At 35.4% G+C, this 7841-nt stretch overlaps 1 long non-coding RNA gene across 1 annotated transcript in view; it reads left to right on the plus strand.

The window, feature by feature from the left end:
• The window catches only part of LOC108586520, a 63855-nt gene extending 61267 nt beyond the window's left edge, over positions 1-2588 (plus strand). Inside the window, exon 3 of the long non-coding RNA XR_001903934.3 lies at positions 472-2588. This is a non-coding gene — a long non-coding RNA (uncharacterized LOC108586520). The remainder of the gene's footprint in view (positions 1-471) is intronic.
• The last annotated feature ends 5253 nt before the right edge of the window (positions 2589-7841 follow it).

Genomic DNA, 7841 nt, shown 5'->3' on the forward strand with positions numbered 1-7841 from the left:
CAACACGTGGGAATTATGGAGGCTACAATTCAAGATGAGATTTGGGTGGAGACACAGCCAAACCATATCAGCCAGTTATGCAGATGCCCATTAAAGTTTGAGAAGTACTGATGAATTTACATCATCCAAGTTTGAGAAGTACTGACAGACTTATGTCATTCTTGAGTTGACGCCAGATTTCCATCACATATAGGAAAATTTTCCTGTTGGTAATTTTCCTGTATGGAATTCTGGTGTCAACTCAAAAATCTGTTACTGCATGCTAATCTAAAAATGGTTAATTGCAAATACTGGCAATAGAAGATATCCTGAGTTTCAACATAAAATCATGAGGAGAAATTTTAAAAAGTCAAATCAATATAAATAAAGGTATTTGAAAATTGTTTATTGAGGAAGAGTAAGTGAAAACCAATTGGTCTATAATGTTGCAATAGCTCAATGATAAGGTCTATTTTATATGACACTTCCCAGGAGATTCCATTAGAGCAGAAGTCAAAACAAATCCCTTTTGCTAAAAGGAAAAGCCTTAGAGGAAGATAAAAGATAATTAATTATACCTGAAATCTGCACAATGAACTGAGAGCAATATACCATTGAAAACCAAAGGATTATTGCAGCCTATTAACGGTAAGAATGTCTACTGTACTAGGAAAAAAACCTTAATTTTTATAGTTTATGAGCATGTTAATTCCCCAAACAGATACTTGGGCGACATTTATGGTAACTCTGGAAAATTTTCCCTCTCTTTAAATACTGGAATTTGCATTTTCTAATGTCGCATACGTGGTAAAACATTGTCATGGAGGGAGTAAGTTATTCAGAAGTAGATTTACCCTACAATAATATCAACACTTGCATTTCCAAGCTCATTGATTTTTTTTTTTTTTTTTTTTTTTACCTTAATGAGTACTGGAATTAGTAGAGTACAAAAAGCCCTATATCGGTTGAAAATCTTCTCACAACTCAATTTAATTTAATTTGAAAATAGCTGTTTTACTGTCTCTCAAACTAAATTTAAGAAATCAAACAGAGCATTAACATGTTAATTAATAAGAGGTTCAGTGGGAAGGTAGGAAATGATTAGTTGCATTACGATTCCTTCAGAATTTCTCTAGGAAACTCATTAAAGGGCTCTTCAGAAGTGCTTTCCTGAAAAGATGACAAACACATGGCATATGTTCTCCAGGAATCTCGAGGTGCATGTAAAGCCTGTGTCTGGCTTCTCTCCACAGTGTGGAGACTCACAGCTGTGTTCAAAAGGGGACACTCACCACAGTGGCATTTAATGAGTGACGCACAGCATGTCCTAGGTCTGACATATGCACCAATTTGGAAGGCAAGAGGTCAAACTCAATGTTTCCAATGCAAAGGGGAGCGGTTTTCTTTGAGTTGGCCAAGGAAGACATATTCTATGTTTTTCTTCTAGGAATCAGAGATGAGATGAAGAATTCCCTAAGTAACCTACATTTTATAGCTCTTTACATTTAAATTTTTCATAAATATTAACTCATTTGATCTCAGCCACTCTGATAATTACATTTGGTGGGCATAATTCCCAGAGGAAGCAAAGTATTGTTAAACTCACTTTAGGTGCCCTGTTGCAGGTGGTTAATAAGCTTCAGGTTCTGTCTCTGCCTCATTACCTTTCTTCCCACATTGAAGCAGACAGGTTTCCAAAAAGTATTTTAGATGCTTAAATGAATATGTACAATTTCAGATAAAATATGATTTAGGTATCAGGATAAAAAGGTAGAGGTTATGAAACTAGTACTGATCATACAAAGTCTTATATTCTTGCTAGAGGAAAACCCCAGGGTTGGATCTCACCCTGTGCCAGCCAGTGGAAGAAAAACCCAAATGTCCTTTTAGCAGTGGTTCTCCAAAGTATGGTTCCCAACCCATAGTATCAGCATCACTTTGGAACTTGTCAGAAATGCACATGCTGGGGCTCCACTCCAGACCTACTGAATTAGAAACTGTGGATATGGGGCTCATCCTCTCGGATTTAACAAGTCCTGCAGGTTATCTGATACATGCTCAAATTTGAGAACTACTGTATTATGGAATTAGCCATAAGAGAAAAGTTGAATAGTTGCTAATGAGAGGATTATCTACATGAGATGGGGTCTTTTCTATTTCATTCTCCTTTGAGTTTCTACCACAGAAACCATCATATAGCACACATGATATAATTTCTTGAATCAATACACCATTCCTCAAAATATGTTCCGAAAGTTCTTTTAGAATATGTACTGTTTAATGTAGCAAACAAATTTTTAATAATAAACAGAGCAGCACAGTTCACTGGATTTTTATAATAATGATAAATGGAGTCATGACTTAAACTAATTGCATGAATAGCCAGTACTACATAAGCTAGAACAGCTGTTCTCAAACTCAGCTATTCAGACCTGGCCTGATCATCAGAATTACCTGGAGTGGTCCAATAATTCTGATACCTTCAGTAGTTCTAAAGCAGGACCCAGAAATGGGAATTTTAAAATGATGCTCTCGGCCGGGCGCGGTGGCTCAGGCCTGTAATCCCAGCACTTTGGGAGGCCGAGGTGGGTGGATCACAAGGTCAGGAGATCGAGACCATCCTGGTTAACACGGTGAAACCTCATCTCTACTAAAAAATACAAAAAAAATTAGCCGGGCGTGGTGGCAGGTGCCTGTAGTCCCAGCTACTCAGGAGGCTGAGGCAGGAGAATGGCGTGAACCTGGGAGGCAGAGCTTGCAGTGAGCCGAGATCGCGCCACTGCACTCCAGCCTGGGCAAAAGAGAGAGACTGTCTCTATATACATATAAAAAAAAAAAAGGATGCTCTCTAAATCCTTATATGGATGTATATGTATATAAACACATACACTCCCATATACCTATATTACTGTTTTCAAGAATTGTGTTACTGTTTCAATTAAACATATAATTAAATATACACACACATTTTATTGGAAAATTGGTGCTTGTTCATTCAAAAACAAGCACAGAAATTTATAAAAGTGAAACTCCCTCTGTCCCATCTCACTCTGAAGAAGAACCACAATTTATAGTCTGGTAGCTTTTTCTGAGCACACATTTTTATCTGTGTTAACTCAAATTATGTTGTTTTTTTTTTTAACAGAAAAAGGATAAGAATTATTCTGCTGTCTTTCAACTTGCAGTTTTCATTTAATGTATTTTGGACAACATTGCATGCTGATAGAAAGAGGGCTAATTTATTTGTTTTAATGACTACACAATATTCTAAAATATAAATATATTTAGTCATTTCTCTGTGGACAGTGAAAACTACAAATAATGTTACAATAAATATCATTTAGAATTTTTTACTGGAGAAATCGTAGAAATGGAATTTGGAAGTGAAGGAACGAAGTCTGCACATTTAATTTAAAAATAAAATGAATTGAATGTAAATGATTTTAAGTGAAGGTATATTAATGAGAACAACTCAGAAAATAAATGACCTAAGAACCACAATGTTTGTGCAATTGGCCCAGGAGGGTAAAGGGAAGGTAAGTTTTCTGGAGGTTGATCATGAATGATTTCCTCCCATGTCCCTCATACCCATGCTGTGAGCAGCTGTGTTCCAGAATCTACCTGCATAACCTTATTTAACATCCAAAATCCCCATTCAACATAAATGTAAAGGTAGGATGCTTACATTTATTTTGAGATAACAAAAATTTTTACACAATAACTTTTATAACGTCTTAAGTTGACTCTTGTATCTTCTATTTGTGTATAACAAGACAGCAAAAAACAATGAAAGAGCAAAGCAGAAATAGAGTCTGGCAGTCCTTGAGAAGCAAGAAACTAGATTACTCTAGTTATTTCACCCAACATTTTCATAATTTGATTTATAAAATTTCTTCTTATATCTTAATACTACTATGTGTTTTGTGATTTCTTCTGTAAATTTAATGAATAAACGTTAGTTTAATGTTCATAACTTTCTGTTACTTTATAGATTTAAACTTACTGTAATAATTCATTTTTAATGAAACAGAATCTTCAATGTCTTTGTGTAGGGTAGTTTAGACAATCAATTTAGAATTAATTTTAGTGTACCTTTTTGTGTTCTTCTTAAAAAGTCAGTAATTGATATGTTCTTTTATTCTTTTAACCATGCTTTAGATAATTTTTTCAATTTGGTTATCTCTATCAATTAGAGAGACACATATACCGTTACAAAGACTGGCAAAATTTGATCATAAATATTTATGCCTCACTTTTACAACTATAGATAATACTAATAATAAGACATGGCTTTTCTCAAAGTTTTGAGACTCAGCTAGAAAAAATGTGTACAAGATAGAGATAAAGTAAATTGATTACACACATCTATGGTGTTATGAGATTATGTAAACAAATTCCTTTAATTTTTCAGCACTTCCATAGTACTTATTCTGTGTCACGCTCTTTCTAAAGAGATTAGTCAATGTATTCCTCCTAACACTGCCGTAAAATAGATGCTATTATTAATCCCACTTTATTAATGGGAAAACAAAGAAAAGATGTTAAGAACATTGTTGTTGAGCAAATAACAAATCTTGATATTTTAAAAGCATGCTAGAAAAAAAAATTCTCAGCAGATTACCTAAATGTTTAAAGGGATAAGAAATAGGGAGGAAGGAAGAAACCCCAAAGAAATTAGGGCAATTTTGCCCAGGAAAAAATGTGATAATCTATATAAAAAGGCATAGCACAGAATAATAAGATCCAATGAATGGTTTAATAAGCCATAATCGCAGCATAATCCCATAGTTTGAGGGACGATGTATAAAGATGACTTGGTTAGAATCAACAATGTTTAAAAAAAAAAAGGTTTCTTTTAGCTCCATGTTTTATGAATGGTTTACATGTAATAAACTCGATTAGCCTTTGTTGCAAAACACATTCTTTTTCCACCTTCTTTGGGGGATGCCATGACATCAACTGCAAAACATATAATGCAAATTTAGAATATAAACAAAATACTCCTTTTTGACAAATCTAATTTCTCAGGTTTATATAAGTAGGAAAACCAGAAAGAGCTGACTTCTCTGCCATTATCTTCCATCCACATGTTAGAAAGCTTTGTCCATTTTGCTAAGGAAGTTTCAGCCATCTATCCTCTGAAAGTATGAAATTACTGAGTTCAAAGTGGAGAACAGTGTTCAAAGCAAACGTCATGGTATTAACTATTTTCTACCTAATAAACTGGAACATAGTTCAAGCTTGAGGTTTACCTAGTTTGGAACGTGTTTATCAATATCTTGAAGTTTTAAAATAAAGTATTTCCCCACAAACTGATAAGCTTTCCATTTATAAACAGCCCAGTAAGATAGGCTGCTCTTCAGTGTTTATCCAAACCGGCAATTTTGGTGTAAAACTTTCACTTGCCACAAATGACTGGATTAAGGACAGGTTTAAAACCTGCTTTCTCCAGAAACTGTAATTGGCTCAAATGGAACAATTTGATGCTATCTTATCGAGAGGGAAACGTCAGAAATTAGGCCTAAGGGGAAAAGACAAGTGAGTATGTGGGCAAATAGAAGGCTTCTGAAAACCTTGCCTTGTATGACCTGTGTTGGTAAATAGTATGCCACACTCCAAAAAAGGAGGACATGGGTTTTATTATTTTACACAGATGCAAAATTATGAACACTCATCAAGGAAAACTTTCAAGTATTAGATAGTAAATTAGTGTCTTTCATGTTTTGAGCAAGCAGCACAATATGATGCAGCTGATCACTCTCCTCCTTGAAACTCCTCCTTCACCTACCTTCCAAGGCATCACATGCTCCCAGACCTCACTGGCACTACCTTCTTCATCTCCTGGGCTGGTCACTCCTGATTCCCCCAAATTCTGCAGGTTGGAGTTCCCCAGACCTCAGTCTTCTTATCTTTCCTCTTATAAACCATATTGGTTTATTTAGCTTAGAACCAGTCACACTAATATTAAAAGTATTCTAGTTTCTGCCTTTTCTTCTACCATGATTTCAGAAATGTATATGAAACTTAGTTAACTTGCTTTATATATTAGGAGACATGAAACCTTTAGTAGATAACGCTTTAGACAATCAAAGAATTATAATGTCAACTAATTTATTATCCAGATTATAATATATCACACTCTGTGCTAGACACATAACATACATTATTTTATTTAACATCAGAACAATCTTTTAGGGTAGTGAATGTTGTCCCCATTTAACTGATGAGCAGTTGTTCCAAGGTCATGTACCCAGGCATACAACAGTAGATGACATTTGAGTGCTTACTCTGTGCTCTCTGCTACCTTAGCTTCCTAACTTTTGCAATAATCCTATTAGGTAGCTGGTATTATTTTACAAGTGAGAAAACTGATTTAGAAGGATGGCACAACTAATAGGTAGAATATTTACAGTTTAATTTTTTAAACTCTAAAGTTACTGTCTCTTCATGTCAGCACAGTATCTTCTGGAGAGGGAAAGAAGAAACAATGTCTAGACAAGGTGCTGGAAAGACCCAGGGAAGACACAGGTGAGCTAAGAAAGCAGTAGAAACTGGGTAATTAAAAGTCAACATAATGGCTGGAAACTTGGCCAAGGAGATAGAAAAAGAAAGAAAAACCAAAAGAGAGACTGTGTAGATGAACTTTGTCTGTTTACAATTTTGTCTAAGGCCAAATCTGCAGGCTGCTCCCACCGCATGTTATTTAAGTTATTAATGTACCAATACTAATAGCTACTGAAATTCTTTCATAAAAATGAAAATCATTTCCCTTTTGATTTGTTAGTTTTTCCTCTTGGTAAATAAAGATTCATTTTTTAGTAATAACTGACCTGCCCTAAGGGTTCAACACTTTCCTCTGATCTCAAATCTTGTGCTAGGTCTTTAGGTTACAATTCATGAAACTAAAAAATAAACAACAAAAAAAAGATTCTCTTACTGTGGTTTCTGCTTTTCTCTTTTAAAGATATATTTTTAAGGTCTAATAATGTTAATATGATGAGCTTAGCTAACTGTGTAAGATTGATTCTAAAAATTGTACACTGAAAATATCTTGTAGATATCTAAGAAAGCTCATGTTCTAATTTCTTCATTTAGTCATTTTATTAGTTCACTCTCACACTGCTATAAAGAACTACCCGAGACTGGGTAATTTATAAAGGAAGAGGTTTCATTGACTCACAGCTCTGTATGGCTGAGGAGGCCTCAGGAAACTTACAATCATAGTGGAAGGGGAAGCAGGCACATCTTACATGGCAGTGTAGGGGGCTGAGAGAGAGAGAGAGAGAGATTGAGAGAGAAGCGAAGGGGAAAGAGTCCCTTATGAAACCATTAGATCTCATGAGAATGCACTCACTCTCAGGAGAACAGCATGGGGGGAAACTGCTGCCAAGATTCAATCACCTCCTTTCCTCAACACACAGGCATTACAGGTCCTTCACTCGACACATGAGGATTACAATTTGAGATGAGATTTGTGTGGGGACACAGAGCCAAAGCATATCAGTCGTTAAATGTTTATCAAACACCTATATGACAGACTCTGAACTAGACACAAAGATTTTCAGCATCTTATTTCCTGGTTTAGAAGTTCATGGCCAAACCAGTATGTAACACACACACACACAAAGAAAACTAACAGAAAAACATGAGGAAATTTATAATTTCTCATGAAATGAAGTCCAGGGTAACAAGTTTAAATGCTGGTTGAATCAGCAGTTACAAGATATTGCTCATTAGCAGGCCAACAGACTTCAACACTCATGCTTGGAAATAAACTTGACTGATGGGGTGAGACAACAACTCTGCTAGGTGAAAGGAAAATGATGGTTGAGAGACAGGACACAGATTGTAGCCAACTAGTC

Source organism: Papio anubis, chromosome 5 (genome assembly GCF_008728515.1).
Source record: "Papio anubis isolate 15944 chromosome 5, Panubis1.0, whole genome shotgun sequence".
NCBI classification, from domain to species: Eukaryota; Metazoa; Chordata; class Mammalia; order Primates; family Cercopithecidae; genus Papio; species Papio anubis.